Raw genomic sequence first — 13,337 nt, forward strand, 5'->3', positions numbered from 1 at the left:
ATTACCAACACCAAGCCCTGTGCCTGGCACATCAGAGCAAAGCAATAAATCCTTATTGAATGGGTAAGTGAATCTTACCACACTGGAAAATGATGAATTTTCAATTTGCTCCTTTGTAAGCCATTCTCTGGCAAAGGCCATAACTTACAGCATTCCAGGGAATAGAGATGAAGGGGGAAAAAATGTATTGCCTACTTGTTTAAAAGTATGCCTTAGCAGTGAAAAGATGATTTCAAATTACAATTCATTTTCTGTTGTTCAGTTGCCCAGTCATGTCTCACTCTGCGACACTATGGCCTGGAGCTTGCCAGGCCTCCCAGTTCCACATCATCTCCCGAAGTGTGCCCAAGATCATGTCCATTGCATTGGTGTTGCTATCTAGCCATCTCATCATCTGCTGACCAATTCTCTTTCTGCCCTCAATCTTTCTCAACATCAAGGGCTTTTCCAATGAGTCAGCTGTTCTTATCAGGTGACCAAAATCCTGGAGCTTCAGCAGTCCTCCCAATGAATATTCAAGTCTGATTTCCTTTAGGATGGACTGGTTGGATCTCCTTGCAGTCCAAGGGACTCTCAAGAGTTTTCTCCAACACCACAGTTCAAAAGTATCAATTCTTCAGCATTCAGCTTTCTTTATAGTCCAACTCTCACATCCATACATGACCTCTGGAAAAACGATAGCCTTGACTAAATGAACCTTTGTTGGCAAAGTAATATCTCTGCTTTTCAATATGCTGCCTGGTTGGTCATAACTTTTCTTCCAAGGGGCAAGCGTCTTTTAATTTCATGGCTGCAGTCACTATCTGCAGTGATTTTGGAGCCCCAAAAAATAAAGTCTGACACTGTTTCCACTGTTTCCCCATCGATTTCCCATGAAGTGATAGGACCAGATGCCATGATCTTCGTTTTCTGAATGTTGAGCTTTAAGCCAACTTTTCACTCTCCTCTTTCACTTTCATCAAGAGGCTTTTTAGTTCTTTGTTTCTGCCATAAGGGTGGTATCATCTGCATATCTGAGGTTATTGATATTTCTCCCGGCAATCTTGATTCCAGCTTGTGCTTCATCCAGTCCAGGATTTCTCATGATGTACTCTACATATAAGTTAAATAAGCAGGATGACAATATACAGGCTTGATGTACTGCTTTTCCTCTTTGGAACCAGTCTGTTCTTCCATGTCCAGTTCTAACTGTTGCTTCCTGACCTGCATATAGGTTTCTCAAGAGGCAGGTCAGGTGGTCTGGTATTCCCATCTCTTTCAGAATTTTCCACAGTTTATTGTGATCCGCACAGTCAAAGGCTTTGGCATAGTCAATAAAGCAGAAATAGATGTTTTTCTGGAACTCTCTTGCTTTTTCCATGATCCAGAGGATGTTGGCAATTTGATCTCTGGTTCCTCTGCCTTTTCTAAAACCAGCTTGAACATCTGGAAGTTCACAGTTCACTTATTGCTGAAGCCTGCTTGGAGAATTTTGAGCATTACTTTACTAGCGTGTGAGATGAGTGCAATTGTGCAGTAGTTTTAGCATTCTTTGGCACTGCCTTTCTTTGGGATTGGAGTGAAAACAGACCTTTTCTGTCCTATGGCCACTGCTGAGTTTTCCAAATTTGCTGGCATATTAAGTGCAACACTTTCACAGCATCATCTTTTAGGATTTGAAATAGCTCCACTGGAATTCCATCACCTCCACTAGCTATGTTCATAGTGATGCTTCCTAAGGCCCACTTGACTTCACATTCCAGGATGTCTGGCTCTAGCTGAGTGATCACACCATCGTGGTTATCTGGGTCATGAAGATCTTTTTTGCATAGTTCTTCTGTGTACTCTTGTCACCTCCTCTTAATATCTTCTGCTTCTGTTAGGTCCATACCATTTCTGTCCTTTATTGTGTCCATCGTTGTATGAAATTGTCCCTTGTTATTGCTAATTTTCCTGAAGAGATCTTTAGTCTTTCCCATTCTATTCTTTTCCCTTATTTCTTTGCACTGATCACTGAGGAAGGCTTTCTTATCTCTCCTTGCTATTCTTCGAAACTCTGCATTCAAATGGGTATATCTTTCCTCTTCTTCATTGCCTTTCACTTCTCTTCTTTTCACAGCTTTTTGTAAGGCCTCCTCAGACAACCATTTTGCCTTTTTGCATTTCTTTTTCTTGGGGATGATCTTGATCACTGCCTCTTGTACAATGTCACGAACCTCCATCCATAGTTCTTCAGGTACTCTATCAGATCTAATTCCTTGAATCTATTTGTCACTTCCACTGTGTAATCGTAAGTGATTTGATTAAAGTCATACCTGAATGGTCTAGTGGTTTTCCCTACTTTCTTTAAGTCTGAATTTGGCAATAAGGAGTTCCATAGCCTTGACTATATGGAACTTTGTCGCCAGAGTAATGTCTCTGCTTTTCAACACTCTGTCTAGGTTTGCCAGAGGTTTCCTGCCAAGAAGCAGTCATCTTCTGATTTCACGACTGTGGTTACCATCTGCTGTGATCTTAGAGCCCAAGAAGAGGAAATCTGTCATTACTTCCCCTTCTATATGCCATGAAGTAATGGGGCCAGACGTCATGATCATGTTTTTTTTTTAATATTTAGTTTTAAGCTAGCTCTTTCACTCTCCCCTTTTGCACACTCTTTTCACTGTCATTCATTTTTTAGGCAAAGTAAAATTGTTTGATTAAAAAAAAAACCCAATATGCTTCTTTTAACCCTATAGACAAGAATGGAAAAATAATTTTCTAGGTCTTATTCCTTTTAGATATCATTTTATGTCAATTAATAATTATTGTGCATCCATTAGTTTTCAGCATAGATTCTTCCTTCAAGGAGTTTGCAAGCCAGTTTTGGAGACAAGAAACAAATGTATATAAAGTAAAATTATATATGTGATATAATATTGCCTAACAAGAAAGATTATAGATAGAACATGATATTCTGTGAACACATTTCTACTGTCGGGAAATGGAGCATGGATATTCATACCATTGGGACCATAAAATACATGTTATAAGCTGACTTATGTCTCCTCCAATTCACATATTGAATTCCTAATCCCCAGTACCTTAGAATGTGACTGTATTTGAAGATTAGGTCTTAGGGAAGTAACTATGGTAAAAGGAGGTAATTAAGATGGGTTCTAGTCCGGTACTATCAGTGTCTTTATAAGAAGAGTAAGTTTAGACATAGATACACATTGAGGAAGAATGCCATGTGAACATGAAGACAGCCATCTGCAAGTCAAGGAGAGAGTCTGGGAGAAACCAACTCTGCTGACACTTTGATCTCAGATTTCCAGCCTTCTGATTTGTGAAAAAACTGAATTCCTGTTGTTTAAGCCATCTGGTCTGTAGTACGCCGGTATGGCAGTTCTAACACACCAATACAGAACAAATGCTAAACAGATTTTACTCAGGGGAAAATTTAGCAGCAGGGAAGTAGCAGGACATAAAGCATCTTGTGAACTTTCATTTGCCCACAGAGATATGGTGAATTAAGAAAGCCATAAATGAGTAAATTCACTGTAGAAATATCTTCAACAAAGAAACTCCCACTTTCATAACGCTAAATACAAAAACAGGGAAGGAAGAAAAGGTCACATCTAGGCAACTCTTTAACAATGAAATCTTTTTGGTTCCCACTGTCCAGTGATCAAATTCAAACAGTTGTGTTGAACTTAGTTCTTCTAAACAAGCTCTCTGCTCTTTTTGCTTCTTACCAATGTATGAGACTCACAGCTTGGTCATCTGGCCACTAATAAAACACAGTTTCTTTAGTTACATAAATGTTGCATAATTATCTAGTTTTCACATTACTAAATATAATGCGTATCAACTGCTTAAGTGTACTTGTAAAAGAGTAGCTATTCTATTTTTTAAGATATAGAAAAAGATATGCCCTTGTAAATCACAATTTATAAATTAAAATGTGAATACATTTATAGCTCCATTTTATATATATTTTTCCTTTTATATATATATTATATATATATATGTTTGCCTCATGAGTTACCAATTTAACTGGTTAAACACACCTTGCATTTGTAAGTTATCTGCAAGTTGTGTATATATTGCATAAATAAATACAAAAGAGAAATGTGAATGATACAGTTACTTTATTTCCACCCTATAGACTCCAGTGACTTAGGTCACCCAAGAAATCACCCCAGTCTGGGGGGGATTAGGAGGTGGAGGCCACTTGAGAATTCAGTTCTACTTGAATTTACTTTAAAGGGAGCTTGGCAGCCATAATTTTGCACTTGTACCTTACTGAATAAGTAGGTCAGCATCTAGCCCTGGCTCAGCATTTGGCAATCCACTGGCCAGATGCTGTCACACAGCTTGGCTTCTTCCTGCCAACAGCTGGGTTAGGTTTCACAATCACCTGCATCAGCCCTGTAGGTTCTGCAGCTCTGGATAGCTGTGACAACGCTGCTTCACCCTGTGGGGTTTTTCCACTTGAGTCTTCTGAACCTGGCATAGTAAGGGGAATTCACCTTTCTTATGTGGCAATGTGACCTAAAAAGACTCAGTGGCAGATAGTTTAGGTATATTTGCCTAAGGACTTTAGACAAACATATTACATAACATTAAAATAATGTTCATCTGATTTCCAGTTAGTTTTGGGAACAGAGCAAGATGTTTATGTTACATAAGCAGCTGAATACTTAGAGTTAATTTTAAAAGGATCAGTGCTTATTCAGTCAGTTGCTACTCATTTCATGTTTAGCTTACCTTGAAAATAGGGCTATACTTAGAGAGCTATATCATTTTGGAAAGAAAATGACCAATACAAAGACTTCTATTAGTATGATAAATTATATTGATGGACATTTAACCTTGTATCATGGTATGTTACCTTCTATATACTTTGCTTATTCAACTTGCTACTATTTTGTTAGCTATCTTTGCAGCTACACTCATGAATGCTATTGATCTGTGTTTATTTTCTGGTAATGACAATGTCAGGTTTGGAATCAAATTTATTCAGGCTTCACAGAATGAACTGGGAAGTAATCCTCTATTTTCTGAAAGTTTGTACAGAACCAGTAATATTTCTTGGCTCAATAATTGATTGAATTCACCAAGTAACGCATTTGGGCCTATGGATATCATTAAGATAAAAGATTTTTATCTGTGAATTCAATTTATTGGATAAATATAACACTTTTTAGATTTTATAATTCTTGTCTTTGTTTTGGTACGAAGTGCTCATCAGTGAATTTGTTCATTTGTCTGTGTTGCTAAAACTGTTGACATTAATGTCTTCATAATATCTGTATGTTCTGTGATGATGTCCCCACTTGGCATTCCTGATATTATATCCCCTCTCCCCTTCTTGATTAGTCTAGCTAAGGACTTGGTAATTTTGTTAATCTTTTCAAAAGAACCCATTTTTTATTTACATTTTTTGATTGTCTAGTTTCCATTTCATTTATGGCTTTTAGCGCTACAATTTTCTTCCTTTCATTTACTTCCAGTTTCATTGATTTTTCTTATTTAGTTTCTTTAAGTGAAAGCTTTATCATTGATTTAAACTTTTCTTCTTTTCTAAAGAAGCATTTAAATCTAAAATTTCCCTCTAAAGATCTGCATCCTACCACTTGGGGGTATATTTTTTGTCATGATAATTCAGTTCAAAATGTTTTCTGACTTACTCTATAATGTTTTGACTGGTAAGTTATTTAGAAGTTATGTTCTTTTCTTATATTCAATTTGTGTTCGGAGAAGGCAATGGCACCCCACTCCAGTATTCCTGCCTGGAGAATCCCAGGGATGGGGGAGCCTGGTGGGCTGCCATCTATGGGGTCACACAGAGTCAGACACGACTGAAGCAACTTAGCAGCAGCAGCAGCATGTTCAATTTGTGTTAATCTACCCAATGAACTTTTAATTATTACATACATTGTCTTTTATAATTCTTGGGTTTCCATTTTACAGTTTTCAAATCTCTTCTGAAATTTTGCATCACATCACTCATTAAAACAATATACCTTACTTTACACTTGTTAACAAATTCATCATAGTTACTTAAAAGTTCTTGTCTACTAACTTCTACATCCAGGCTCTTTGTTAGGGACCCTGTGTCATATTCTGGTTTTTTCCTTATGGCTTGTAGTTTTTGATTGCATACTGGACTTTATGGATGATGTACTGTGAATATCCTGTGTGTTTCTGTTATCTTTCTCTGAAGACTATTGAGTTTCACCCTAGCAAGGTCACGTTGAATTTTGAAATTGCGGTTCTAGATTTTTCTTAGTTTGGATTATAGATTCAGAAAGCTTTTCAGGGGTGTTATGGTCTAAATATTTCCCCTCCCAAGTTCATATGTTGAAATCTTAACTCCCAAGGTGATGGTATTAGGAAGTGAGGCCTTTGGGAGGTCAGAGGTCATAAGAGTTGAACCCTCATGATGAGATTAGTGTCCTTTTAAAAGAAACCCCAGAGAGCTCCCTCCCCTCTTCCACCGTGTGAGGACACAACGAGAAACACCGACTGTGAACCAGTGTTCATAACCAGTGGCTATGAACCAGAGAGGGCCCTCACTACAATACAGCCCCACACTGTGCTGGCATCATCACTGCCATGATGCTGCACCACCAGAAGTGTGAGAAATAAATTTCTGCTTTTTATTAGCTATCCAGTCTATGTTACCCAGTTACAGCATCCCGAAAGGACTAACACAAAAGAACAGAAACACACAGGCTCTATCCATTTTACTTCTCTCTGTAGTATATTTAAACAGCAGACTAATGACAATAATTTATTTTCACAGTGGTAACACTTTAAACAAGTACAAGAAAGCATTGCTCAATGGGAAGCAGATGATTTTGAGATTCTTCAAGAATTTCCTAAGCTCTTCTATTGAAACAAAATTCTAACCGTTGTTGTTCTTATAATAGAAACTGACCTAGGAATTATACAGCCTAAACATAAAATAGCTTTCAGTACATTGTATTAAAAATAAAATGGCTTCAGAGTAGCTCAGAATGAATCAGAGGATTCCAAGTTTATCTCCCCATGGACTATCTTACATTCTCAAGGAAACTTTTCAAATAAGTTCTGAGGAACACTATTTTCTTAAAATAACAGAACTGCACATCTATTGAGAATTTATTATGTTCCAGATATTATCCTATTTGTAATATTAACTCACCTCACCTTAAAAACAATCTTATGAAGCATTTAACCTTGCATACATTGTCTGTAACTTTGCATACTTAATAGAACTTTACAAATAAGGAATGTAAGCCACAGAACAAATAATTATTCCATTAAGGAACTAGCAAATGGCAGAACAAAGCACTGAACCCGTGTCATCTGGCTTCAGAACCTAAGTAATTGAACCACTATAAATACTACCTTTTTCAGCTCTCCTCTCCGGAAAATCTAGAAAACATTTGGTTTAATAAATGTACTACTTTTTTGTAACTGTACTATTTCTCAGAAAGTTGTTTAATCTTCGCAGACATGTGTTAATATGTTTATGGGTTCAGCAGGTGCATTGGTTAAAAACAAACAAAAAACATCTCTCACTTGTAGTGCTTGCTGAGTTCAAGCTACTGAAGATTTAATTACTGGCTCACAGGATTTCTGAATATTTATCCTGAAAGATGATGCTGTGAAAGTGCTGCACTCAATATGCCAGCAAATTTGGAAAACTCAGCAGTGGCCACAGGACTGGAAAAGGTCAGTTTTCATTCCAATCCCAAAGAAACGCAATGCCAAAGAATGCTCAAACTGCCGCACAATTGCACTCATCTCACATGCTAGTAAAGTAATGCTCAAAATTCTCCAAGCAGGCTTCAGCAATATGTGAACCGTGAACTTCCTGATGTTCAAGCTGGTTTTAGAAAAGGCAGAGGAACCAGAGATCAAATTGCCAACATCCACTGGATCATGGAAAAAGCAAGAGAGTTCCAGAAAAACATGTATTTCTGCTTTATTGACTATGCCAAAGCCTTTGACTGTGTGGATCACAATAAACTGTGGAAAATTCTGAAAGAGATGGGAATACCCCAGACCAGCTGATCTGCCTCTTGAGAAATTTATACACAGGTCAGGAAGCAACAGTTAGAACTGAACATGGAACAACAGACTGGTTCCAAATAGCAAAAGGAGTACATCAAGGCTGTATATTGTCACCCTGCTTATTTAACTTATATGCAGAGAACATCATGAGAAATGCTGGACTGGAAGAAACACAAGCTGGAATCAAGATTGCCGGGAGAAATATCAATCACCTCAGATATGCAGATGATACCACCGTTACGGCAGAAAGTGAAGAGGAACTAAAAAGCCTCTTGATGAAAGTGAAAGTGGAGAGTGGAAAAAGTTGGCTTAAAGCTCAACATTCAGAAAACGAAGATCATGACATCTGGTCCCATCACTTCATGGGAAATTGATGGGGAAACAGTGGAAACAGTGTCAGACTTTATTTTGGGGGGCTCCAAAATCACTGCAGATAGTGACTGCAGCCATGAAATTAAAAGATGCTTACTCCTTGGAAGGAAAGTTATGACCAACCTAGATAGCATATTCAAAAGCAGAGACATTACTTTGCCAACAAAGGTTCGTCTAGTCAAGGCTATGGTTTTTCCTGTGGTCATGTATGGATGTGAGAGTTGGACTGTGAAGAAGGCTGAGTGCCGAAGAATTGATGCTTTTGAACTGTGGTGTTGGAGAAGACTCTTGAGAGTCCCTTGGACTGCAAGGAGATCCAACCTGTCCATTCTGAAGGAGATCAGCCCTGGGATTTCTTTGGAGGGAATGATGCTAAAGCTGAAACTCCAGTACTTTGGCCACCTCATGTGAAGAGTTGACTCATTAGAAAAGACTCTGATGCTGGGAGGGATGGGGGGCGGGAGGAGAAGGGGACGACAGAGGATGAGATGGCTGGATGGCATCACTGACTCAATGGATGTGAGTCTCAGTGAACTCCGAGAGTTGGTAATGGACAGGGAGGCCTTGCGTGCTGTGATTCATGGGGTCACAAAGAGTCGGACACGACTGAGCGACTGAACTAAACTGAACTGAACCATGTGGTTTCCTGGGATGCTGGTGGCTCAGATGGTAAAGCGTCTGCCTGCAATGCGGGAGACCTGGGTTCAATCCCTGGGTTGGGAAGATCCCCTGGAGAAGGAAATGGCAACCCACTCCAGGACTCTCGAGCCTGGTAGGCTGCAGTCCATGGGGTCGCAAAGAGGCGGACACAACTCAGCAATTTCACTTCACATCTTCCTGGGATGAGCCATCACACCACTTATGACTTTCCAAGAAGAAGATATTGATAGGATAAGTATGTTTATATCTCTCTGTCCCCTCTCCTCCTTCCATCCCTTCTTACCCATCCTCTCTCAAAATTTCTCTTGACCAATTCAGAATACTTTATTTTTCAAGGTCTTTTATTTTGGCCATACCACATTGCATGTGTGATCTTAGATCCCCAACCAGGGATCGAACCCATTGGCCCCTGCATTGAAAACACAGAGTCTTAACCACTGGACCACCAGGGAAATTGCCAGAATACTTTAGAAAAATCTTTTCTGAAGATTCTGGCTTTCTAAATATAACACTAATCAATAATGAAATATTTAGATGTTTAGACCTAAAAATCTACTTTAAGAAACTTATGAAAAGCAACAACAAAAAGTCAGATCTGATGAAACAAGAGTCCATGTAGTTTAATCAGTCGAAGATCAAAAAGTATCATTTTAAAATTAATTATGGCAAAAGGAATTAATGAAAATATTTTACTTAGTAACAAAAAAAGGCTATAATTGCCACAGATATTGAATAGAGATGCAGTGGATGAATTCCTCTGGTTTCCTTGACAGTAATCTCCAGGAGATAATCAGTTACTTCTTGCTTTTGTAAATTATGTGGTAAACCTCCAAGGAGATATTCACTTATTGTTGTTTTACCCAGTGTGACTAATAGAATTGTTCCTCAGCTAGATTCCAGGGACAAAATAAATTGATAAATATTTCTCATTGTTTATTTTATTTAAAGAGATAAATAAGAAAAATCCTATTTCCCATATTAAGGTACTAAGACTCATTTTTATTGTTGTTTAGTGTTATTTTAAAACACAGAATCAAAATCATAACTCAAATTAAACAAGACTGTATGGTATGAGCACTCTCCCCAGAGCCAAGGATCTCCTGTGTCAGCGTGACCAGTTATTTATTCAAATTTTTTTTCAGTATTTCCTTCTTCTTTGGCCCCTATGTTTATTTCAGAGAACATGTGTGTGCATGTGCAGTCACAGTCGTGTCTGACTCTTTGCAACCTGATGGACTGTAGCCTGCCTGTCCATGGAATTCTCCAGGCAAGAATAATGTGTTTTCCAGATGACACAGTGGTAAAGAATCCACTTACCAGTGCAAGAGATGCAGGTTCTATACCTGGATCAGGAAGACGAAAATGGCTATCCACTCCAGTATTCTTGCCTGGGAAGTCCCATGGATGAAGGAGCCTGGCGGACTACAGTCCATAGGGTTGCAGACAGTCAGGCATGACTGAGCATGCACATGCATTCAGAGAACATACACTTTTAAAATTTTTAAGTATTGTAATCTCATTAAATAAACACAGGTGTGGTGTTTAAATGTTACCCAGTTGGAAAGCTATATCTGATTTGGATGAAAGATCCTTTCTGCAAGAGGATTATATTTACTCCGAAAGCAGCCAGACAATGATACAGTGCTTTTTTTAATGAGCATTATCCAATCTGTTCATGTTACATTCTATTAAAACTGGTTGTAGCAATAACAACTCCTCAAATTCTTCTGTATTAAAGTGCATTGTAGAGTGATGAAAAACCATTCCCTTATAATACTATTTCCATAGTGCATTCCTAATGATGAGAAATACTAACAGGTGTTTAAAGGAAAAAAAAAAAACCCAAAACTTAAATAACAAATGGTATCATTGTCATTTCCCAAGTTGTTTCCACTTTTGGAAGGAAAATTCAGTAACAGCTTGATGAAATCTTTCACAAAACGTAATTTGGAAACTTTAGGGCTTTAATTTCTTTTTAGATTTTCTGTATGAATTAAAAAAAAACATTTATTTAAAAATATATTTTAGAAGTTAAATTTAATAAAAGCTATAAAGCACTGGAATGTGAAGTCAGGTGGGCCTTAGGAAGCATCAGTACAAACAAAGCTAGTGGAGATGATGGAATTCCAGTTGAACTATTTCAAATTCTGAAAGATGATGCTGTGAAAGTGCTGCACTCCATATGTCAGCAAATTTGGAAAAGTCAGCAGTGGCCACAGGACTGGAAAAGGTCAGTTTGCATTCCAGTCCCAAAGAAACGCAATGCCAAAGAATGCTCAAAGTACTGCACAATTGCACTCATCTCACACGCTAGTAAAGTAATGCTCAAAATTCTCCAAGCCAGGCTTCAGCAGTATGTGAACCATGAACTACCAGATGTTCAAGCTGGAAATCCAGAGAAAAGGCAGAGGAGCCAGAGATCAAATTGCCAACATCCGCTGGATCATCGAAATAGCAAGAGAGTTCCAGAAAACATCTATTTCTGCTTTATTGACCATGCCAAAGCCTTTGACTGTGTGGATCACAATAAACTGTGGAAAATTCTAAAAAAGATGGGAATATCAGACACCTGACCTGCCTCTTGAGAAACCTGTATGCAGGTCAGGAAGAAACAGTTAGAACTGGACATGGAACAACAGACTGGTTCCAAATAGGAAAAGGAGTACGTCAAGGCTGTATATTGTCACCCTACTTATTTAACTTATATGTGAGTACATCATGAGAAAAGCTGGCTGGAGGAAGCACAAGCTGGAATCAAGATTTCCAGGAGAAATATCAATAACCTCAGATATGCAGATGACACTAACCTTATGGCAGAAAGTGAAGAGTAACTAAAGAGCCTCTTGATGAAAGTGAAAGAGGAGAGTGAAAGGTTGGCTTAAAGCTCAACATTCAGAAACTAAGATCATGGCATCTGGTCCCATCACTTCATGGCAAATAGATGGGGAAACAGTGGAAACAGTGGCTGACTTTATTTTGGGGGGCTCCAAAATCACTGCAGATGGTGACTGCAGCCAGGACGTTAAAAGACACTTACTCCTTGGAAGGAAAGTTATGACTAACCTAGACAGCATATTAAAAAGCAGAGATACTACTTTGTCAACAAGGGTTCATTTAGTCAAGGCTATGGTTTTTCCAGAGGTCATGTATGGATGTGCGAGTTGGACTATAAAGAGAGCTGAGCACAGAAGAATTGATGCTTTTGAACTGTGATGTTTGAGAAGACTCTTGAGAGTCCCTTGGACTGCAAGGAGATCCAACCAGTCGATCCTAAAGGAGATCAGTCCTGGGTGTTCACTGGAAGGACTGATGTTGAAGCTAAAATTCAATATTTTGGCCACCTGATGTGAAGAGCTGACTCATTTGAAAAGACCCTGATGCTGGGAAAGAATGAGGGCAGGAGGAGAAGGGGATGACAGAGGATGAGATGGTTGGATGGCATCACCGACTCAATGGAGATGGGTTTGGGTGGACTCCAGGAGTTGGTAATAGACAGGGAAGACTGGCATGCTGCGGTTCATGGGGTCACTGAGAGTCGGACACGACTGCACGACTGAACTGAACTGCTAAAGCACTAACAGTGAATACAAAAGCACATTTGTTTAATAAAGTATTTATAAAATAATTTATACTGTTCCAGTGACTCTAATACTGCCCTCTATTTATTATCTATTGCAATTATTAATGAGATTTTAATAAAAGAGATCAACATTAGTGTTTGGAAAAGTAAATTAAAGCACATATGACATGAGAATTATTCCCCACAATCAATTTAGACACCTCACTGGATTATTTGAGATATACTAGGTGAGAAGAAAGGGACATTTATTGAGTACCTACTATATGCCCAGCATTATTATAGGTACTTAGTGGTGCTTAGACACTATTGTGTCTAACTCTTTGTGACTCCATGGACTGTATCCCACCAGGCTCCTTTGTCCATGGGACTTCTCAGGCAAGAATGCTGGAGTGGGTTGCCATTTCACACTCCAGGGAACCTTCTAACACAAGTAGCAAACCCACATCTCCTAAGTTTCCTGCATCGGCAGGCAGATTCTTTACCACTGTGCCACCTGGGAAGCCCCACAGGTACTTAACATTATTCTTATTAAGATCAAGAAGCCCAATCACTTGTTGGGTTCAATCATTGTTCAGTTATTGTTCAGACATCCTTTGAACCTCAAAGCAGGTGATGACATGGCCATTATGTGCCCTTCCCCCAAAATGTTTGCCATGTCAGAGAGGACATATTGTAATGCATGCACATCAAAAATAAGAAG

At 38.6% G+C, this 13,337-nt stretch overlaps 2 long non-coding RNA genes across 2 annotated transcripts in view; one reads left to right on the forward strand and one right to left on the reverse strand.

The window, feature by feature from the left end:
* The window catches only part of LOC139186378 (uncharacterized), an 85,351-nt gene that overhangs the window by 64,765 nt on the left and 7,249 nt on the right, over window positions 1–13,337 (reverse strand). The window lies entirely within an intron of this gene.
* LOC139186377 (uncharacterized) overlaps window positions 4,692–13,337 on the forward strand; it is a 194,714-nt gene continuing 186,068 nt past the window's right edge. Inside the window, exon 1 of the long non-coding RNA XR_011569918.1 lies at window positions 4,692–4,843. This is a non-coding gene — a long non-coding RNA (uncharacterized lncRNA). The remainder of the gene's footprint in view (window positions 4,844–13,337) is intronic.

This window comes from Bos indicus, chromosome 13 (genome assembly GCF_029378745.1).
Source record: "Bos indicus isolate NIAB-ARS_2022 breed Sahiwal x Tharparkar chromosome 13, NIAB-ARS_B.indTharparkar_mat_pri_1.0, whole genome shotgun sequence".
Lineage (NCBI taxonomy): Eukaryota > Metazoa > Chordata > Mammalia > Artiodactyla > Bovidae > Bos > Bos indicus.